General features: G+C 45.3%; 1 protein-coding gene across 5 annotated transcripts in view; it reads right to left on the bottom strand.

The window, feature by feature from the left end:
• The window catches only part of LOC117882764 (probable E3 ubiquitin-protein ligase MID2), a 286,426-nt gene that overhangs the window by 188,853 nt on the left and 75,336 nt on the right, over nt 1-22,237 (bottom strand). The window lies entirely within an intron of this gene.

A 22,237-nucleotide genomic window follows, 5' to 3' on the forward strand; every position in this document is an offset into this window, starting at 1 on the left:
TGATAGTGCACTGCTATTCCAGGCATTTGTTTCATCTAGGTCAAGGCATTACTTTCACTCTTAATCTGCATTAATTTTTAATTTGATCTGTAATGCTAATTTTTAGTAAGTGACTAACTCAGGAATTTTTGCATTACCGCTACCATAAACCAGATTGTATTCAATTTTCCATCCATCTCTGAACACAAAGAACACAGTGAAAAGATAAGCAATAAAGTCAAACTACCTTTTTCCCTTCAATAGAAGCCAGGGTTTCAGAAACGATGCATCATCGTCCTCTTGCCTCTGGAGACATTGGCTAACTCCGGTAACAAATACAAATGAGTTAGCTGGTCTCATGTTATTAACTAGTAGACCCAAGCGCACCACACAGCTGGGCATGACTAGCAGTCTCAGGCCAAGATAAAATCAAGATTGAAACAGCACAGAGTATTGTGGGTCAGCCTCAAGAGACGCTGGCAGAGCTGTGTTTGGGGGAAGCTTGCCAAGAGGCTGTCCAGTGGATCTGCCTTACATTATTAACGCCTCACTTCCAAGTACCAAATTCATTACAAGGCGTTGCACAAAACACAGAGGCAAACTCAGGGTGGATTGTACAGTTTCACACTGCTAATACCGAACCTCTCTCAGATAGATAACTGCCTGGGAACTGAACAGCGGAAGCCCTCTGATGGGAGTGCTATTGCTGCTTTCATCCAAAGACGCAGCTTTACATATAGTCATCCTCTCAGACCGCCACACAAATTTCTCTCAGCTAAATGCACACTGTCCAGTTGCCAATTGATTTGCAGAGGGCGACTGCTCCAGACAAACATAATCAGCTTGCCAGTTGAATTCTAAACCAGCAGCATTACAGTTCCCTGCCATAAAAGCCTATGTGACCGTGCATGCGCAATCTCTTAAAGCTCCAGGTTAGCAGGCAAGATTGGAACAGACACACACAATCCAGGAAAGGTAAATATGACGCGAATTCCATTTTGTCTAAAGAAGGAGAAAGGAAAAGCACTTCCCCCCTCTACCCATTGCTGTTTTAGATGAATATGTAGAAGGCAAAGGTAAGCACTCTTCATGGTTGAAGTGCTGTGCCTTGTCACTGTAAAATCAGATATGAATATTTCAGTGGGTCTCTCACCATTTAAGGTCACACTGCAACAGAATTCTCTGAAATTGATCATTCTTAGAAACTTTTAACAAACCAAACAGTAGAGGCCCAAAAGGTGTGACCAAAAAATGTAGTGAGTTTAGAATTGTGTTTTTCCTGTTGTGATTAAGATACAGCATGGATTTAACATGGGCAAAGGCTAACTCATCAAAACTAAACACAAACCCGTTTGAAATTCAGCATCCTAAGGATTTTGCCATAACTTGTTAATGTCATCAGACACAGCTGAACAGAGCTAGTCTCAGCTGAGCCCATTTTTTATAGAAAGTGCCCTAGTTATACATAGCACTCTAAACCTCATTATTAGAACAGACTAAGAAAATATCCTCTCACTATTCAATTCCAGGCAGATTTCCAAACCCTCTATCTCTTACATATAAGATCTGAAACACTGGGGGAGAGGGGCTAACAAATTCACAGCAATTAACAGAGAGATGCCTTAATAAAGAAGAGCTACAGTCATATTCTGCAATGCAATCCGTTATGAAAAAGGAATCTGTTGTTTTTTGGTGTGTGTGCGCGCACGCGCACACATGTGTGAGAGAGAAAGAGACTCTTCTGCTTGCAGGCATAGGGTATTTACTCTGCCTCATCAGAGCGCGTGGCCTGGACTACATGTGACCTCTGGCCGCTGCACTTTCCCAACCAGTAGAGTTCACAAAGAGAAATGCTTCTGCTGGGTAGTTGCATGTGCACAGTCTCCTTGCCTGGGAGGAGATGGCATTTAAGAACCCCTGGAGTAACTCATATGGGGCACGACAAGGTGGGAGAGGTAATTTTTTTTATTGGACTAACTTCTGTCGGTGACAGAGACAAGCTTTCAAGCTACACAGAGCTCCTCTTCAGGTCTAGGGTCTACTTCCTATGTGGAATGGCATTACCTGCTGTTGCTTTGTCACTAAGTTTCTCTACATGAGTGTCCAATGTTTAATGTATTTTAACACAGTTTGATTCAATAACCCCACTTTGCAACTTATTCCATATTTGCAGCTGAGTGATACGGGGTCTACGCAGCTTTGCTGTTTACTCAATCTTCTGATTTTAGCATTGTATCTTCTTCATATTTGGTTGTTGTTACATGTCCAGTGTTTCCAGCTATATCAGGAGCTGTATGAGCAGATGTATAAGTATAATGCTGCCCACACTCGATTACATAGTACTTCTATCCGCAAGTGATGGTTTCTGAGTCTCATAGACTCATAGACTCATAGACTTTAAGGTCAGAAGGGACCATTATGATCATCTGGTCTGACCCCCTGCATGCTGCAGGCCGCAAGACCCTTCCCTGGACTCTACCGTTGAAGTCCCCAATCCTGTGTTTTAGTGACTTCAATCGGCTGAGACCCTCCTGCTAGTGATCCCTACCCCATGCTGCGGAGGAAGGCGAAAAACCTCCAGAGGCTCAGCCAATCTACCCTGGAGGAAAATTCCTTCCCGACCCCAAATATGGCGATCAGTAATACCCCGAGCATATAGGCAAGAGTCTCTAGCCTGACCCTTGTTGGTCATTATGCTATTCATGTACCATTGCTTGGTTTTCCTTGGCTACTATGTTTTATCATTAAACCATTCCCTCCATAAACTTATCCAACTTAATCTTAAAACCAGACAGGTCTCTTCTTCCACCGTTTCCCTCGGAAGGCCGTTCCAATATTTCACCCCTCTGACGGTCAGAAACCTTCGTCTAATTTCAAGCCTAAACTTCCCCCCGGCCAGTTTGTATCCATTCGTTCTCGTGTCCACATTAGTACTAAGCTGGAATAATTCCTCTCCCTCCCTTGTATTAGCCCCCCTGATATATTTAAAGATAGCAATCATATCCCCCCTCAGCCTTCGCTTTGTCAGACTAAACAACCCAAGCTCCTCTAATCTCTTTTCATACGACAGGTTTTCCATTCCTCTGATCATCTTAGTCGCCCTTCTCTGCACCCGTTCCTGTTTGAGTTCATCTTTTTTAAACATTGGAGACCAGAACTGCACACAGTACTCCAAATGAGGTCTCACCAGCGCCTTGTACAACGGAAGCAGCACCTCCTTATCCCTACTAGATATACCTCGCCTAATACATCCCAAGACCGCATTGGCTTTTTTCACCGCCACGTCACATTGTCGACTCATAGTCATCCTGCGGTCCACAAGGACCCCTAGGTCCCTCTCCTCTTCCGTTGCTTCTAACCAATGCGTCCCCATCTTGTAACTAAAATTGTTATTATTCATCCCCAAGTGCATCACCTTACACTTTTTACTATTAAATTTCATCCTATTTCTGATACTCCAATTCACAAGCTCATTCAAGTCTCCCTGCAGAATATCCCTATCCTCCTCCGAGTTTGCAACTCCTCCCACCTTCGTATCATCCGCAAACTTTATCAGCCCACTCTTGCAATCGGTCCCGAGGTCAGTTATAAATAGATTAAATAAGATGGGTCCCAAAACCGAACCTTGAGGCACTCCACTAGTAACCTCCCTCCAACCCGACAATTCACCCTTTAATACGACCCGCTGCATTCTCCCCATTAACCAATTCCTTATCCACCTCTGGATTTTCATATCGATCCCCATGTTTTTCATTTTAACCAATAATTCCTCATGGGGTACTGTATCAAACGCTTTACTGAAATCCAGGTATATTAGGTCCACCGCATTTCCCTTATCTAATAAGTCCGTTACTTTCTCAAAGAAGGAGATCAGATTCGTTTGGCACGATCTGCCCTTCGTAAAACCATGCTGTAATTTGTCGCATTTGCCATTAACCTCAAGGTCCTCAACTAGTTTCTCTTTCAGAATCTTCTCCAACACCTTGAACACTACTGATGTTAAACTAACAGGCCTATAGTTACCCGGGTCACTTTTTTTCCCTTTCTTGAAAATAGGAACCACATTGGCTATTCTCCAGTCTAACGGGACCACCCCCGAGTTTACAGATTCATTAAATATAGTCGCTAATGGGCCTGCTATTTCCCGCGCCAATTCCTTCAATATTCTCGGATGAAGATCGTCCGGTCCACCCGACTTAGTCCCATTAAGGCGTTCTAGTTTTGTTTCTACCTCGGATGCGGTAATCCCCCATCCTGTATGCCCCTCTGTAACGGTGCTAGTGTCCCTAATACCTTCATTGGCCTCATTAAACACCGATGCAAAATATTCATTGAGATATTGCGCCATGCCTAGATTATCTTTAATCTCCTCTCCGGCTATAGTCTTCAGCGGTCCCACTTCTTCTTTCTTTGCTTTCTTCCTATTTATATGGCTGTAAAACCTCTTACTATTGCTTTTAATTCCCCTCGCTAAGTCGAACTCTTCCCGGCCTTTGGCCTTTCTCACTCTATCTCTACATTCTCTGACTTCACTAAGGTAAGTTTCCTTACTGATCCCTCCCCTCTTCCACTCTTTGTACGCTTTCTGTTTTTTCCTAATCGCCCCTTTCAGCCGGTCGCTCATCCAGCTCGGTCTAAGTCTCTTGCTTAGTAATCTTTTTCCCTTTTTGGGGATACAGGCCTCTGACAGCTCTTGCATCTTTAACTTAAAGTAATCCCAGGCTTCTTCTGCCTTTAGGTCCCTTAATACGTTTGCCCAATCCACTTCCCTTACCAGTCCCCTTAATTTGTTAAAATTGGCCTTTTTAAAATTATAAACCCTAGTCTTTGACTTAATTCTGGTACTCCTTCCATTTAGTTTAAACCGAATTAGCTCATGATCACTGGAGCCCAAGTTGTCCCCCACTACCACTTCCTCAACAAGGTCCTCACTACTTACCAGAATCAAATCTAAAATGGCCTCCCCCCTCGTCGGCTCAGCTACCACTTGATAAAGGAATTGATCAGCAAGCACATCTAGGAACATCTGAGCCCTATTATTGCTACTAGTGTTTGTTCCCCAATCTATATCCGGGAAGTTAAAGTCCCCCATAATTACACAGTTTCTATTAGTATTTACCTCCCTTAATACATTAAACAGTTCCTTATCCATATCCTGGGTCGATCCCGGCGGTCTATAGCACACCCCAAGCACTATCCCCGGAGAGGCTCTAGTAGTCCTTTTACCTTGCTTGATTATCGCCCAGATGGACTCCGTGTTAACTATTCCATCCACTATTATTTCTTTACAGCTTATTTCACTATTGACATACAATGCCACCCCCCCACCTTTACCTTTATCCCGGTCTTTCCTAAACAGCGCATACCCCTCCATACCTGCGTTCCAGTCGTGACTGCCATTCCACCACGTTTCAGTTATTCCTACGATATCCGGTTTCAATTCTCGGACCAAGAGCTCCAATTCCTCCATTTTATTTCCTAGGCTTCTCGCATTGGTGTACAAACACCCTAATGTATGTCGTTTAGCCTGTCTCCCATTAGTAGCACTGTGTGTTGCGGGCCTCTTTGTGTCCGTCCCCCCTGTCCTTCCTATGTCCAATCTCATCTCCCCGGCTATGTCTCCTCTTATTACACTCAGCTTTTCAATACCGGAAACTGGCGTGGAGATTAACTGTGCATCTCCCAACCATCTCCCCAAACTTCCTAGTTTAAAGCTCTTTTGATAAGATGAGCCAGCCTCCCTCCCAGAAGTCTATTTCCTTCCCTACTCAGGTGAAGCCCATCCCGCGAGAACAGGTGTCTGTCCCCGAAAGCCTCCCAGTGGCCATACATCCCAAAGCCCTCCTTATAGCACCACTCCCTTAGCCAACTATTTATCCTCACAATCCTATCAGCCCTTTGCTGCTCTTCCCTCGGAACAGGCAGAATCCCACTAAAGATAACCTGAGCCTCTATCTCCTTGAGAGTCTTCCCCAGCCTGGCATAATCTCCCTTGATTCTCTCTAACGAGAACCTAGCCGTGTCATTCGTTCCTACATGAAGGATTATCAAGGGGTTCTTACCTGCTCCTTTTAGGATCCTTTTCAACCGCAGGTCCACATCGTGTATCTTTGCCCCCGGTAGACAGCACACCCTTCTGTTCTCCGGGTCCGCCCTGATCACAGGCCTGTCCAATCTCCTCAGTAAAGAGTCTCCAATTACATACACCTGCCGTCGCCTGGCAACAGTGCGATTTAGTAATCTAGTCTCCGATCCCTCTAGTCCTGACCTGTGTCTGTTCCTATCTTCTCTTATGCTCCCCCTTATGCCTTCCTGTATCCTCTGGTGGCCCATAATTGGTGCTGTCTCCATCAACTCCTCCCCCCCTCTCTCTCGGACTAGCCGCTCTTCTCTTCTTCCTCAGAGTCTCTCATCCACGAACAGTTTGTCGTTGTACTTCGCCGGCCTGTTGCCGTGCTTCAGAACATTTCCCTTGGACCGCTTCATAGTCGTCTTGTCTCCAGTAGAAAAGTGCTAAGCTCCTTCTGCAGTATACTTCTGAAACCTAAAATCACCCTGGACGTCCTGCAGGGTACTTAATCAGGCAGTAATACCGGGGAGGCCACAATTGAACCCTAAATTCTAACCAGTGCCATATGTATTGTACTAAACATCTTCCCCTTCTTTTGATGCATTATCTCACCCTTAGTTAATATAGCCTAGTCCTTAGTTTGCCTTCTTTAATCACAGCGCCATGCTAGACTGACAGGCAAGGATTTCTGCAGTCCCAGTATAACTGCCACATCCCCTTCCAGGCCAGCATGCTGCATGCCTATCACATTAAGCACATGCTCTCTATTTGCACTCACACAACCCTCAATCTGGTTGCAATGACACTATCTGTTGTCCCTCCAGTTCTGCTACAAGCAACAAATTCTGGCATCATCCACTTTCCTATTCTCACCCACCCAGCAAACCACTACCACAGGTCTCTCCATCTCTCATAGCTACAATTCTATGAGAGCCTCAGTACACTTACTGTGACCAGCCACTCTCTCTCATGAGCCACTTTTCTATCCAAGGAGTTATTTTGCCCTCATTTACTCATCTCTGCCTTTCAGCCAGTAGCCTTTGATGTAGAACCTATTCCAAAGTCCTTGAAAAAATGGAAGTGTATAGACCCCATTGAGTTTTCCTTGGCAAGAGCTCCCAGCAGAACTCCTAGCTGACCATCATGCTGTTCACAATATTAGCTCCACAAACCTTGCCAAACTTTTAGCATTGCTCATCACAGCTCATGGCCTATTTGTTTATTTAGAAAGTCACATCATCCACCCCCTGAGCAAATACAGACTGTGGTTAACAGCAAGAGAAGCGAGAGGAAAGTCTCTGCACCTTCTAACAGAGGGCAAAAGCATCTGCCATAGACAAGAGGGCAGCTTTGGTCAAACTCAGATGCCTTGAAGGGGCCAAGTCCCGCCCTCTAGCACAATGAGACCTGACAGTGTTGTTTGAATCAGAAGCATCAATATGAAATAGCAAAGCTGGCAATGGATATATTTCAAAGCATCTGAAACAGAATGTAGGAAAGATGCCTAGTTTTAAATGTATTTATTCTCAAACAGGTGCACGGAATTACGTGTAAATCCCTAGGCATCACACAGCAAGCTAAACTAAGAATAACAGTGACTAATCGATTGTTTTATTATGCTCGGTCTTTACATCATTGATGCTACTTGCTGCTTCAGTGGCAGATTATGCCTCCTGCCCTGGACAGCACAGAGATGGAGCTGCCTTCAAAAAGGGCCAGCCCGTGGCATAATGTGGCATTAAAAAGAAAACAGGTACAGGACAATCTCCTGATGGTGCAGATGTGTGAGCAGTGTGAAAACTCCTCTGTACCAAGCAAATCAGCACAGCTGTCAGACAGGCAGCACTTCCATTGTGTATTGTATTAAATACCAGGTGGCAGGTTCAGAAATTCCAGGCTGCGATATGAACTTTTCCATTTTAACAAAGGAAGAACTATTCAGCCTCAAAAGGAAGACTCCAAAACAGGAGCACAACTGTTTATATGGTCTAAAAAAAGAACAGCCACACAGCTGCTCACTGGGACAGCAACGTAAATTTGAACTTCTTCAGTCTCTGCTGAAAAGTCGGAGGAGGTTCCTGAGTCAAGTTTATAAAAGTTCAGGAAAACTGCTCATGCTTAGTGCTACTGATTTCTTCCTCCCGCCCTGTAGATAACCTAGTGGAGCTAATGATGCATGACCTGACAAGGGACACAACATCTCCAAAAGGATCAAAGATGGTTCTAAAAATCCTATCTGAGCAGGATCTGGTTGGGAAAGGTCAGCACAACTTCTCTAAAGGAGAATCGTACCTCTCCAACCTACCAGAATTCTGACAGGTTTCAGAGTGGTAGCCGTGTTAGTCTGTATCAGCAAAAACAACGAGGAGTCCTTGTGGCACCTTAGAGACTAACAAATTTATTTGGGCATAAGTTTTCAGGGACTAAAAACCACTTCATCAGATGCATAGAGTGAAAAATACAGTAAGCAGTATATATATCACAGCACATGAAAAGATGGGAGTTACCTTACCAAGTGGGGGGTCAGTGCTAACAAGACCAATTCCATTAAGGTGGAAGTGGGCTATTCTCAACAGTTGACAAGAAAGGGTGAATATCAAGACAGGGAAAATTACTTTTGTAGTACTAACAAGGCCAATGCAATCAAGGTGGACATCGCCCATTTCCAACATTTGACAAGAAGCTCTGAGTATCCGCAGGGGGAAAATTACTTTTTGTAGTGACCCATCCACTCCTAGTGTTTATTCAGGCCTAATTTGATGGTGTCCAGTTTGCAAATTAATTCCAGTTCTGCAGTTTCTCATTGAAGTCTGTTTTTGAAGTTTTTTTGTTGAAGAATTGCCACTTTTAAGTCTGATTTCTGAGGGAGTCAACAAACTAATGGATAAAGGAGAACAGGTAGCAGAACGTATCTGAATGTTCAAAAAGCCACTGATAACGTTCTCCGTGATAGACTGTTAAAGGAACTAAGTAGGCATGAGTGTAAAGTGACAGTGACCCCCTCATAATTTGTCCCCCACACTTTAAAATCCAACAGTTTCACCAAGTACAAAAATCTCTTGGGTCTTTTGTTAAAACTTGTAAGCTACTGTCTGTAGAAACCATTAATTATATCTATCCTGTGAAAGATACTTTATTACTATGTAAAACTTACAAACAAGTTAATTGACTTTGTTCTTGAAGTAATTGATACAATGTAAACAAACACTATAAGCCATTAAGTGATTTTCACTTCATTCAAGGGCTCTTAGGACAGACCCCCACCCTCTGTGATTAAAGGGCCAGGAGTCTCAAATGAATTAGCACACACCCTGAAAGTGGTGGAAACAGTAAATTAAAATATGGTTAAGGTATGGAATGTATGCTGATGAATGCTTAATATACATGAATAAATAAATTTGTTAGTCTCAAAGGTGCCACAAGTACTCCTGTTCTTTTTGCGGATACAGACTAACATGGCTGCTGCTCTGAAACCTATACATGAATGGTTAGGAAGGTGCCAGCCTAGAAAGGGAGTATCCATCGGCCGAAGAATGTGTCGAGTAGGACCACCAGACAACCCCCTGAGGGTAAACTGGGATCCACACCATCACCTGGAAGAATGAGAAACACAAACTTTGGACAGTGTGGAGCCACCAGGAATGTGCCACTTTGGACAGGAATGTGCCATCTGCTGATTGAGTCAGCAACAGCAGGATAAAACAGTTCCCATAGACTAACATAGAAATTAATTCCTATAAGAATGGACTCTAAAGACTGATGACCTCATGTCTCTGGTTCTGCTGCCACCCTCCAGGAGCATCAGGTGCACCTGACATAGACTCGGCTCCATCCTCATGACCAAAATACCTGGCCAGTAACTTGGCATGAGCAACTTCTAGGCTGGTAACTATAACACCTATACAGAACTTAATCAAATAATTGTGTAAATAAATCTCTCTCTCTCTCTCTATATATATATATATGTGTGTGTGTGTGTGTGTAAAAAATGAGTAGTCAAACAACGTTGTTTACTTTTATCTTTTGCTTTAGCAGTATATTTACAATAAATGTGGCATCTTTGCCTTATCCCTCTTAATAAGATCCTGCTGGTTTTTATTCTATTGGTATAACATGAGGAGAGTAACAATGTGCTGCCATAGATTGGACACGGGTTAAGAGTAGAGCTGGTAAAAAAATTGGGAGATTTTCTGCAGAAATTTTGAATTTTTGGCTGAAATTCAAATGCCAAAAAAATTGGCCAAAATGTCACCTCTTTTGATTTGGAAATGCTGCCATGGTGCCTCATGCTTTCATTTTTCCATAGGCTTGACTCTCCAGCGCATCATGGGGGATAAAGTAAGATCATAGTCTCCCCTCCTGAAGAGAGGAAATGGTGCATCATGGGAGTTCCTGAGTGCATCACTGGAGTCGTAATCCAGCTGGTGAGCCTGGCCCATAGAAGAGAATGGGGATTTGAGGCACCAAACTACAACTTCCATGAGGCACCGGGGCAACATTTGGAAATCAAAATCTCTCATTTTTTAGGCAAAATATTTTGGTTTCAGGCATTCAATTTTTCAGCAAAATAACAAGTTTTCCAGGGAAAGCAGACACTTTTCTATAAGAAATAGTTTTGTCAAACCCAGTTGTCTGTCTGTTTTCACCCGTTTGATGTGAAATTTTTGATCAGCCCTAGTTAAGAGATAGAAAACAGATAAGTGAAATGGGTCAGTGTTTAGTATGCAAGGATGTTAAAGATATCCATGCTAAGATGGGTTCAATTTAATATATTTATTGGTGATTTGGAAGAAGGGGTGAGAAAGGAGGTGACAATTTCCAGGTGATGTAGAATTGTGTCATCAGAGAAAGGATTGTGAGAAACTTCAGAAAGGCCTAATGAAACTAAATGACTGGAGATTACAGCAGCAGCTTACATTAATGAAAGGCAAGTGCAAGGCAATGCATAACGGAAGGAACTATCTCTGCTCCTATACTTATATTCATCAATACGTTTTAAATGAACTGCAACCACACACAAGACATGGGCATCATTGGGGACAGCTCAATGAAAACACTGGCCCCACCCACCTAACTATGAATAGTTCAGTTCTAGTCACCACATCGTTGAAAGGATGACACAGAAATAGAAATGATCCACAGAAAGGCAAATAAAGTGATTAGGTGCATGAAAAGACTTGATATGGGCAGTGATTAAAAAGATTGTGACTTTTTTTTTTTTTTTTTTTCAGTAGAAGACTAAATAGAAGTTCCTTGATAGAGGCATGTAAACAATTAGAAGCATAGGGCATGCCTATTAATACAAGACAAAGGGGACATACCAATGAAATTAAAAGACAACAAGTTTAAAACTGGGGAAAAAATATTTTCACACAATGCATAATTAATTTGCTGAACTCAATGCCACCGGATACACCTCTAACCATGATATAACGCTGTCCTCGGGAGCCAAAAAATCTTACCGCGTTATAGGTAAAACTGCATTATATCGAACTTGCTTTGATCCGCCAAAGCGCGCAGCCCCGCTTTACCGCGGTATATTCGAATTCATGTTATATTGGGTCGCGTTATATCGGGGTAGAGGTGTATTGCTAAGGCAAAGAACATAATGTGATGCAAAAGAGGACTGTGCATTTCTGTGAATAGTAAAAATATTCAGCTATATGAGCTCAGCTAGGCATTCAGATGGATGTCAACTCTCAGGCTTCAGAGAATAAACCAACCACTAACTGCCTGGGATTAGGAATAAATTTCTGTCATGCCCAGGTCATCCCAGAATTGTCCAGTACAACATTACTTGGACCTTTTCTGAAGCAGCTGGTACAGGTCCCCATCAGAGACAGAATACTGGGTTATGTGGGCCACTGGTTTGATCAGGTGTGGGAATCCTACCTTCCTCATAAGATGCAGGAAGGAAAAAAAGTATATAGAGCATTGATCAAAGGGAATAAAAGGAAGAGCAAGCAGGAAATAAATCCTTCTGTACTTTGCTTTGGATGTCCTCTCTAACTAAGCACCTTATCAAGGACCCTAAGTCAAGGAAGAGGAAAGCAGCATTTCCCACAAGAATACCAGTAGCTGCACATCTACAAGCAGAATGGACAGAGGAGAGGAGACCCCAGCCTTCTATCTTCCTACCTAGACAATCCACCTGCAAAGTTACACTCCTTGTGTATAAATTAGAGCTGGTCAGAATTCTGTTTTATTATTTTTCTGCAAAAAAATGTAATGAAAAAGGAAATGTTTCCCTTGCTGTGAATTTTTTTCTACAAAATATTTCAGGTTTTTCATACAAAAAATTAAAAATCAAAACTTTTTTTGTATTTTGGCAACCAAAACATTTTGGCTAGGCAGGCAAGCATTTTGGTTTTACTGAAAATTTTGGCCTAAGAAAGTTTGGCCAAAAAAGTAAAATTTTTCATTTTCTGTGAAAAAAATTGAAATATTTAATAAAAAATGACCATTTCCTGATGAAATTTCAGGTTTGATTAATATGCTATTTTTTTTTTTTGGTTGAAAAAAGTTCCAAACAAAACATTTCAAACAGTTCCAGTTTAAATCCATATTAAAGGAAGAAACTCAGGTGAATGTGACACTAATGATTTGAAAAGGAAACAATCAAAATGCCAAAGGAAAGGTTTGCATAGCAACACCAACTCTGTCATGCTGCACATCCAAGAGATTTCCTGGAAAACCCCATAACGTAGGTGCAACTGGCTGAGTTACTACCATTACTACCAGACCCTTCTTTCTCCCACACTCCAGAATATGTCAATTTGTAACTGTCATAACTATAAAGGGAAGGGTAACAGCTGTCCTGTGTACAGTACTATAAAACCCCTCCTGGCCAGAGACTCCAAAATCCTTTTCCCTGTAAAGGGTTAAGAAGCTCAGGTAACCTGGCTGGCATCTGACCTAAAGGACCAATAAGGGGACAAGATACTTTCAAATCTTGGGGGGGGTGGGGCTGTTGTTTGTGTTCTTTGTTTGGGAGTGTGTTCGCTCTCGGGACTGAGAGGGACCAGACATCAATCCAGGTTCTCCACATCTTTCTAAACAAGTCTCTCCTATTTCAAACTTGTAAGTAAATAGCCAGGCAAGGCGTGTTAGTTTTCCTTTGTTTTCTCAACTTGTAAATGTACCTTTTACTTGAGTGTTTATCTTTGTTTGCTGTACTTTGAACCTAAGACTAGAGGGGAGTCCTCTGAGCTCTTTAAGTTTGATTACCCTGTAAGGTTAATTTCCATACTGATTTTACAGAGATGATTTTTACTTTTGTCTTTAATTAAAAGCCTTCTTTTTAAGAACCTGATTGATTTTTCCTTGTTTTAAGATCCCAGGGGTTTGGATCTTGATTCACCAGGAGTTGGTGAGAGGAAGGAGGGGAATGGTTAATTTCTCCTTGTTTTAAAATCCAAGGGGTTTGGATCTGTATTCACCAGGGAATTGGTGAAGGTTTTTCAAGACTTCCCAGGAAGGGAATCCATTGAAATGGTGGCAGCGGAACCAGAACTAAGCTGGTAGTTAAGCTTAGAAGTTTTCATGCAGGCCCCTACATTTGTACCCTAAAGTTCAAAGTGGGGATACAGCCTTGACAGTAACAATGAAACTAAACAGACAGTTTACATGAAGACAAAACAGACGATGGAAAGTTACAGAAAAATAACCGGGAGAGAGGATTGAAAACATTGACTTCTCTTCTGACATCACCACATTCTTATAGTGCCACAGTGTGCACCGCTCATAGACGCAAAGGCCAGAAGTGACCATTGTGATCCTCTAGTTTGACCTCCTACAGATATCAGGCCTCAAAACCTCACCCTCCCACTGCTGTCATAGGCCCATAACCTCTGGCTGAGTTACTGACATCCTCAAATCTTTATTTAAAAAGACTTCAAATTACAGAGAATCCACCATTTACTCTAGTTAAAACCAGCAAGTGACCTGTGCCACCTGCTACAGAGGGAGGCGAAAACCCGCCAATCTGACCTGGGGGAAAATTCCTTCCCAACCCCAAATATGGCAATCAGTTTGACCCCGGGCATATAGGGCCCACCAGCCAGACACCTGGGAAAGAATTCTCTGTAGTAACTTGGAGCCCTCGCCCCTCTAAAGTCCCATCTCCAGCCATTGAAGATATGGGCCATGTGCCATTGTAGGCAATCTCATATCATCCCCTCCATTAACTTATCAAGCTCAATCTTGAATCCAGTTAGGGGTTTTTGCCCCCACTATTCCCTTGGGACGCTACTCCAGAACATCACTCCTCTAATGGTCAGAAACCATCATCTAATTTCAAGCCTAAACTTACTGATGACCAATTTATATCCATTTGTTCTAGTGTCAACGTTAACTGTTAAATAACTCCTCTCCCTCCCTGGTATTTGTTCCTCGGATGTATTTATGCAGAGCAACCATATCACCCCTCAGCTTTTGTTTGGTTAGGCTAAATAAGTCAAGCTCCTTAAGTCTCCTCTCGTAAGATAGGTTCTCCGTTTCTCTGATCATCCTAGTAGCCATTCTCTGCACCTTTTCCCATTTGAATTCATCTTTCTTAAACATGGGAGACCAGAATTGCACACAGTATTCCGGATGAGGTCTCACTAGTGCCTTGTATAATGGTACTGACACTTCCCTGTCTCTACTGGAAATACCTTGCCAGATGCATTCTAGGATTGGATTAGCCTTTTTCACAGCCACATCATATTGGCAACTCAGTCATCCTGTGATCAAGCAATATACCCAGATCTTTCTCCTCCTTTGTTGCTTCCAACTGATACATCCCCAGCTTATAGCAAAAATTCTTATTGTTAGTCCCTAAGTCCCATGCACTTCGCACTATTAAATTTCATTCAATTTCTATTACTCCAGTTTTCAAGATCATTCAGATCTTCTTGTGTGATAGTCTGGTCCTCCTCCATATTAGCAATACCTCCCAACTTTGTGTCACCCACAAATTTTATTAGCACACTCCCACTTTTTGTCCCAAGGTCACTAATGAAAATGGTAAATAAGATTAGACCTGAGACAGATCCTTGAGGATCTCTACAAGTAACCTCCCTCCAGCCTGACAGCATGATCTGTTGTAGTCTCCTCTTTTACAGGTTCTTACCCACCTTTTAGGGTGACCAGACGTCCCGATTTTATCGGGACTGTCCCGATATTTCCTTGTTTGTCCCACGTCCCAACCAATGTTAGGTGGGGACACTGGACAAACAAGCAAATACTCCGGAGCCCGGAAGTGCTCGCGCCCCCCCCCCCCCCCCACCCCCCCTCCTTCTTCCCCCATTGGCTCCCTCCCCAAATCCCCGCCTCTTCCCCAGACTCGCCATTCCTCCTCCCTCCGGCGCTTGTGGAGGGAGGCCCGGGAGACGCAGGGGAAGCGCGGGGCCAGAGTCAGTGAGAGTCCGGCCTGGCCCCAAGTGCAGGCAGGACTCAGTCAGGCGGTAGGGAGAGTAGAGTGGCGGCCCGCGGGGCCAGGCGGCGGCTGTTCTCCCCCCCGGGCAGCAGGACTCGGGAGCAGCCGCTGCTGCAGCTCCCACTGCCGTGTGGGGAGGAAGCAGCCGATGGCCAAGCTCCGCAGCTGCGGCTCTGGTGCCCGGGCTCGAACCCCCCGAGCCTGGGCCTATTGCGGGGACCCAGCAGCGCGCACACTGCGCCCAGCCCCTGGCCAGTCGCGTCTGGGCTGCTGCCCAGCTGGTGCTATCCCGGGGCGGAGGCATCGGCAGCCCAGCCCCGTTCATTCCCCTGCAGGACCCGAGCGGGACTGGGGGTCTGGGGCCTGCTGCCCCCATTCCGGGGCCGCCACGGGATAGCACCAGCTGGGCAGCAGCCCAGACGCAACTGGCCAGGGGCTGGGCGCAGCGTGCGCGCTGCTGGGTCCCCGCAGCAGGCCCGGGCTCGGGGGGTTTGGGCCCGGGCGCCAGAGCCGCAGCCACCGAGCTTGGCCATCGGCCGCTTCCTCCCCCGGCGGCAGTGGGAGCTGCAGCAGCGGCTGCTCCCAAGTCCCACTGCCCAGGGGGGGAGAACAGCTGCCGCCTGGCCCCGTGGGCCGCCCCCCTACTCTCCCTACCGCCCGACTGAGTCCTGCCTGCACACGGGGCCAGGCCGGACTCTCACTCACCCCAGCCCTGCGCTTCCCCTGCGTCTCCCGGGCCTCCCTCCAGCACTTGTGGAGGAAGGGGGGGGGGGTTTGGTTTTTTTTGCCCTGCCCCCTCCCGCCATGCCCCACCCCACCCCCCTGCGTCCCGATATTTGACTTGGGTGATCTGGTCACCCTACCACCTTTCCAGTCTCATATTAATCCTCATTTAACTAATAATTTCCCACATGAAATTGTATCAGTTGCTTTACTGAGATCCAGGTAGATTAGATCTACTGCATTTCCTTTGTCTAGAAAATAGATTATCTTCTCAGAGGAAGAGATCAGGTTTCTGGCACAATCTACCTTTTGTAAAATCATGTTGTTGCCTCCCCCACCCCCTTACTGTTTACCTCTATGTCCTTAATCACTCTCTCTTTCAAAATTTGTTCTAAGACCTTGCTCAGAATTGAGGTCAAGCTAGCAGACCTGCAGTTTCCCAGAACACTTTTTTCCCTTTCTTAAATATAGATACCTTAGCAATTCTCCAGTCATAGGATATGACTCCCAAGTTTTTGGATTCATTAAAAATCCTTGCTATTAGGTTTGCAATTTCATGTGCTAGTTCCTTTAATATTCTTGGATGGAGATTATCCAGGACCCCTGATTAAACTGTTTGGGTTTGGCTTCCACTTTGGATGTGGTAGTTTCTACTTCCATATCCTTGTTCTCATTAGCCATCCTGCCACTGTCCCCCGGCTCCTCATTGCCCTTATTAAAAACTGAGACAAAATATTTGTTTAGATGTTGGGCCATGCCTAGATTATCTTTAATCTCCATCCCATCCTCAGTGTCTAGCGGTCCCACTTCTTTCCTTGTTTTCTTTATCTGGCTAAAGTACCTTTTACTATTGGTTTTAATTTCCTTTGCAAAGGCTAACTCTGCTTTAATTTTGACAGTCCTCACTTTTTCCCTACACTTTCTGACCTGCAAGAGGTAGCTTTCCTTGCTGATCCATCCCATCTTCCATTCCTTGCTTTCTCTTAATCACCTGTTGAGGTGCTTCTTCACCAACTTAGTCTGCCATCCTTCTCTATGATTTTTTTCCCTTTGCTTGGGATGCAAGCTTCAGATAATTTCTGCAATTTTGACAAAGTAATTCCAGGCCTCCTTCACATTCAGATCCTTGAGTTCTTCAGTGCACTCCACTTCTCTAACTAATTCCCTTTTTTAAAGTTTGCCCTTTTGAAATCAAGGACCCCAACTTGCAGATCTATTGTTATTTATCCTTCCATTTAGTTTAAACTGAATTAGCTCATGATCACTCAAACCAAAGCTGACCTCACAACCTGTTCTTCTATGAGGTTCTCACTACTCACCAACACTAAATCTAAAATGGCATCACCTTTTATTGATTTAGGAATTATTTGGTGAAGAAATACATCAACTATCACATCCAGGAATGTTTGGACCCTACCATTATTAGTAGCACTTGCCCTCCAATCTATATTTGGGAAATTGAAGTCTCCCGTAATCACACAATTTCCAGTAGTATTTCATTAAAAATATTAAATAGATCTCTATCCATAGCCATATACTGATCCTGGGGGTCAGTAGCAGACCCCAAGTACTATTCCAGGGGAGCCTCTGTTATCCTCCCCCAAAGCAATTGTGACCCAAACAGAATGCTGCATTGAAACACCAATACAAAGAACATCTACAGAATTAGGAAACTACAATATTGGAGAGTACAGGCGCTGACTTATTTTTCCCAGAGGGTGCTCCACCCCTGCTCCACCCTGAGGCCCTGCCCCCACTCCGCCCCTTCCCCTGAGGCCTCATCCTCGCTCTGCCTGTTCCCGCCCTGGCTCCGCTCTCACTGCTCTCTGCCCTCCCCTGAGCGCCGTCCGACAGCCGCCAAGCCACTGATCAGCAGTCCAGCCGAACAGATCTGGCTGGTGGGTGCTGAGCACCACTTATTTTTTTTCCATGGGTGCTTGAGCCCTGGCGCACCCACAGAGTCAGTGCCTATGTTGCAGAGGTCACCACTAAACATCACTATTTATCACAGTGGTATCTGAGACACTTTAATAAGAAACCGAGGCAGCATCACCAATGTGGGGTTGCCATTGACAAATGCTGACTGTTTCAATTGCTACCATTTCATTTATTTCTGTTATCCAATAGTCCTTAGACAGTATTTTCACACTATAAATGTGCAAAAATAGTACATTTAAACAATTTGTGGTTAGTGTTTGTTTCTGTTTATGCAAATTAGTCTGGAGAATAGCCCTCAGTTAGGACAAGAGTTCTGGAAAGTTTCATTGTCCAATCATCAGTCCTTTTATTTAGAAATCTAACCTGTGCATGAAAGAGTGCCTGGCGGTTTTGCTAGAGACGGAAACGTATTTCTTCCTGCCCCCTCACATAACAAAAGTAGGTGAATTGATTTTGCTTAAATGTTTAAAAAAAGAAATCATCTTCAGGCTGAGAATAAGCCTGGAAAATTTCAACTGGAAAGAGAAGTGATGAAAAAGTTATGAGCGTGTGAAAGAGGGTTCGAATGGAAATCTGACTAACTGATTTCTGAAAAGAAAATTAATTAAAACTATTTTGCAGATTCACACGGAATGCATCGGGGGAGGGGGGAGACAGTTCTAATTTTATATTTTGTATGTAGGTCAAATATCAGCCATTCAGGTTCACTTCAGATTCAGTGGAGCCACTAGTGCTGCTTAAAAATCAGGCTTCAAAGTGCTCCTCAGGGACCGTGGGAAGTATTCCAGGAAGTTTGATCTCTCCAACTTGGAGAGCACAGAACAGTAATTCAGTTCAGATCAAACACATGCTATATACTTGTGTTGGGGGGATGATTACCCATTTCTGCTGCTTCACTGTGGGGGATATTCCGGCTGGAAAACACAGGCTACCACAGAGAGCAAGGCGTCAACACACCTGAGGCTACTTCCAGGCGTATCTCTGGCAGGGACTGGGAGGAGGTGGGGAGGGAGGGAAAGGAAGGCTGATGAAAATGATAAATGGTCCTTATATGGCAGAGACAGGTGAGATGGGAGGATAGGAAGGATGGTGCAGTGGACAGGTCACAGGAGAGCCAATTCCCAGCTCAACCACAGGCCTTGTGCAAGTCACTTAATCTCCCCTGCTGCTTGGTTCTGCACCTATACGATGGGGTAACAGCACTTCATGCCTCTGGGGAGCTGTGGTGCTGAAAGCCCCAAATAGGTGCCCAAATAGCCCGGGACAGATGGCTAGATATAGAGCTTTGGCCAACAGGGCCAGGAGAGGGGAGACTGTCTGGTGCACTTCAGTGGTGCTGGGGAGTTTATTGTTGGTACTGCCGGAGGAGGCTATCCCCAGCACAGATCCTGCAATGGCATCGGTTAGCAGGAGACCGACAGAGGAAGGGGGACAGATGTTGTCAGGATTGAGCTGACGGGGCCAATGAGCAGCATGCAGTCGGTACCTGTCAGAAGTAGGAGCTGGGGAAAGGGAAGTTCCCAGGGCACATCACAGCTAGCAGGACAGAACACACCACGCCTGGAAGCATCAGGCCCCAGGACCGTTATTCACAGAAACAGACTCATATGAACTGCATCGTACAAGGCTGGTTAGCTCACCCCGTCTGATCAGGGCTCCTCAGCCACACCGACATCAGCTTAGTCTCTGCAGTGAGGATGTCTACCCCTCCCATTGTGCCTCCAGCCCAGCCTGGCTAGACCAGGGTAGAGCTCCCTGAGCGGATGGAGCCTCCAGATTCAATGGGTGCACTATACTGTAGCTACAGGCGGCACCAATCACCTGCAGCAGCACCCTCCACCCCAGCACTGATCTTAGCCCAATGTGGGGGGGGGGGCCCAGGGCTAGCTAGAGAGAGACTGAGCTGTGATCATTTTGCAGTGGTGGCTCTGGGCTTTGTGACCTGGCACACTGGTCACAGCGCCTCTTGGGTTTGGCACCCTTGGTTTCATGATTTCTCCCAGGCCCCTGTGCATTTCCTGCAGTCTAAGCAAGCAACTTGAACCCAGGAATTCTGCCATGGCCTTTGGAGCTCAGCTCCACCACAGTCAGCACTGCTCCTACGGACGGAGTCAGCAGAACTCCTGAAGAGCCAGACATACGGGGAGGGAGAAGGAACCTACCCTGCAATCCGTTTAACCAGCCCTTGCCATCTTCGCAGCCAGTCTAGCTGACAGGTTCATCTGCTCATTTTTCTGCCTCTAATAAAGAGGAGCCAGTGGCTTATTGGAGATTACAGGGGCTGAGCAGAAAGGAAGGCAGACGAGCAGGGAGATGCAGCCATGCTGCCAGATAGGTTACTGACTTCAGCATTCAGTCAGCTATTCCCTGGGCAGTGTGTGTGTTCTGACCAAGTGCCATTGAGTAACCTTCATTTTCCAGGCCTTATCTCATGGAACAAGAGCCAATTGTGGAGTCACCCCAACAAAGCTTTGGACAAGCCAACCTGGGGATGGCTGGCAGTAATACCCCCACTAGTGCTAGACAGACCAGCCACCCCCAGAGACAAAGAAAGGCAAAAGAAGAACAGGAGTACTTGTGGCACCTTAGAGACTAACAAATTTATTAGAGCATAAGCTTTTGTGGACTACAGCCCACTTCTTCGGAATAAATAAAGGCTGCCAAATCTCTTCAGTGCAGAGAAACTAAGGAACCTGGGCACTGAATAGAGGGGGAATGGGAGTGTGGGTTGAGGCAAAACAGAGAGACAAGGCTCCCATTGGTTAATAAACCAAGAACTTTAATCCAGGGCCTGGCCAATGTAGCGAGAAACCCTGGAGCCCCCCAATGACAAACTGCCTGGGGCCTGAGGGCCAAATCTAACTTGCATAGTCATTACTGTACCACAATTAAATGCACGCCACCATATTCACACCTGGACCGGGATCTGCTGTTTGTGGCAAAGTGCCCCTAGATGATCTGCTTAGTCCAGCTCACCCTGCAGTCCCAGATGGAAGACACCGGTCCCATCTAGCCATGGGAGCAAAGCTGGGATTCCAGCTTCAAATATGGAAGGATAGGAGGACATTTCCTCACGTGCAATGCGTGCAGACACAATTCCCATTCAGGGGGATTACACTACATGCCTGCATCAGGGAGGGAACAGATGCACCCCCAAATCACTTCCACTGCAGGGAGTGAATCAGGGGCACAGTACACCTCTAATTTCAATGGCACTTCACCACTGATCTGTGTTGAGTCAGACACACCTCATCTCCAATAATCCTTCATTGCGGAAATTACAGCCAGCCAATAGACATAGCAAGGGTCTGCACGCAGGACCCATTGCTAGGGCAGGGAGAGCAGCAGCTTGGAAGATCCAGAACCTGGGAAATCTGCAGGGACATGCACAGAAGATTTTTCAGTAGGAGAATCTGCGCAGTAAATACTAAGCAAATCCCTGATATTCCTGGGTCCACTAGCCACAGCCAGCACCAGATCTCATAAGTCCCTGCACCTAGTGTCTAGCCCTAGTACTGGCTTCTGCATTACCTTGAAGCTCCCCCTCCCCACCCACGCCCATTGCCCCGAACCAGCCCTGCACCCTCTGTTACGCGGACATTCTTGGTGCTGCTGCAAAGAATCACCATTGCATTCTCTATTACACACAACAACTCCCTGTAATTTGGGGCACGGGGAGGCTTGCTCTGTACTTTGTGGGCTCTATGGTTTTGTTAGCATGCCTGAGGACTGAACTCGTGACATGTAGATCAGCAGAAAATGAACAACTTTCCTGCAATCATACAAGCAGGATCTCTCACTCATGTGGTTTGCTTAACCCTCTAGCTGCCAATGGTCTGGAGAGCTCGCCGCTAAAGGATCGTGCAGTTTTCATTAACCTATGGACCTTCTAAAGCCTGGAGGGTTAGTTAGGTGTAAATAAGAGACTGACTAGGACATCTGGAACTGATTTAGCTTTGAAAATACTCCACTGGAAAACCATGGTCCCTACAAGGAAGGCCGTCCAACTCCCAGCAAGCAGCAGCCTTCCTCGTGGCACTAGGGCTCTGCCACTGGCCAAAGAGCAACAGTTCACAGCGTTCCACCATTTGACCCATGATACTTCACCA

The sequence above is a fragment of the Trachemys scripta genome, chromosome 9, assembly GCF_013100865.1.
Source record: "Trachemys scripta elegans isolate TJP31775 chromosome 9, CAS_Tse_1.0, whole genome shotgun sequence".
NCBI lineage: Eukaryota > Metazoa > Chordata > Testudines > Emydidae > Trachemys > Trachemys scripta.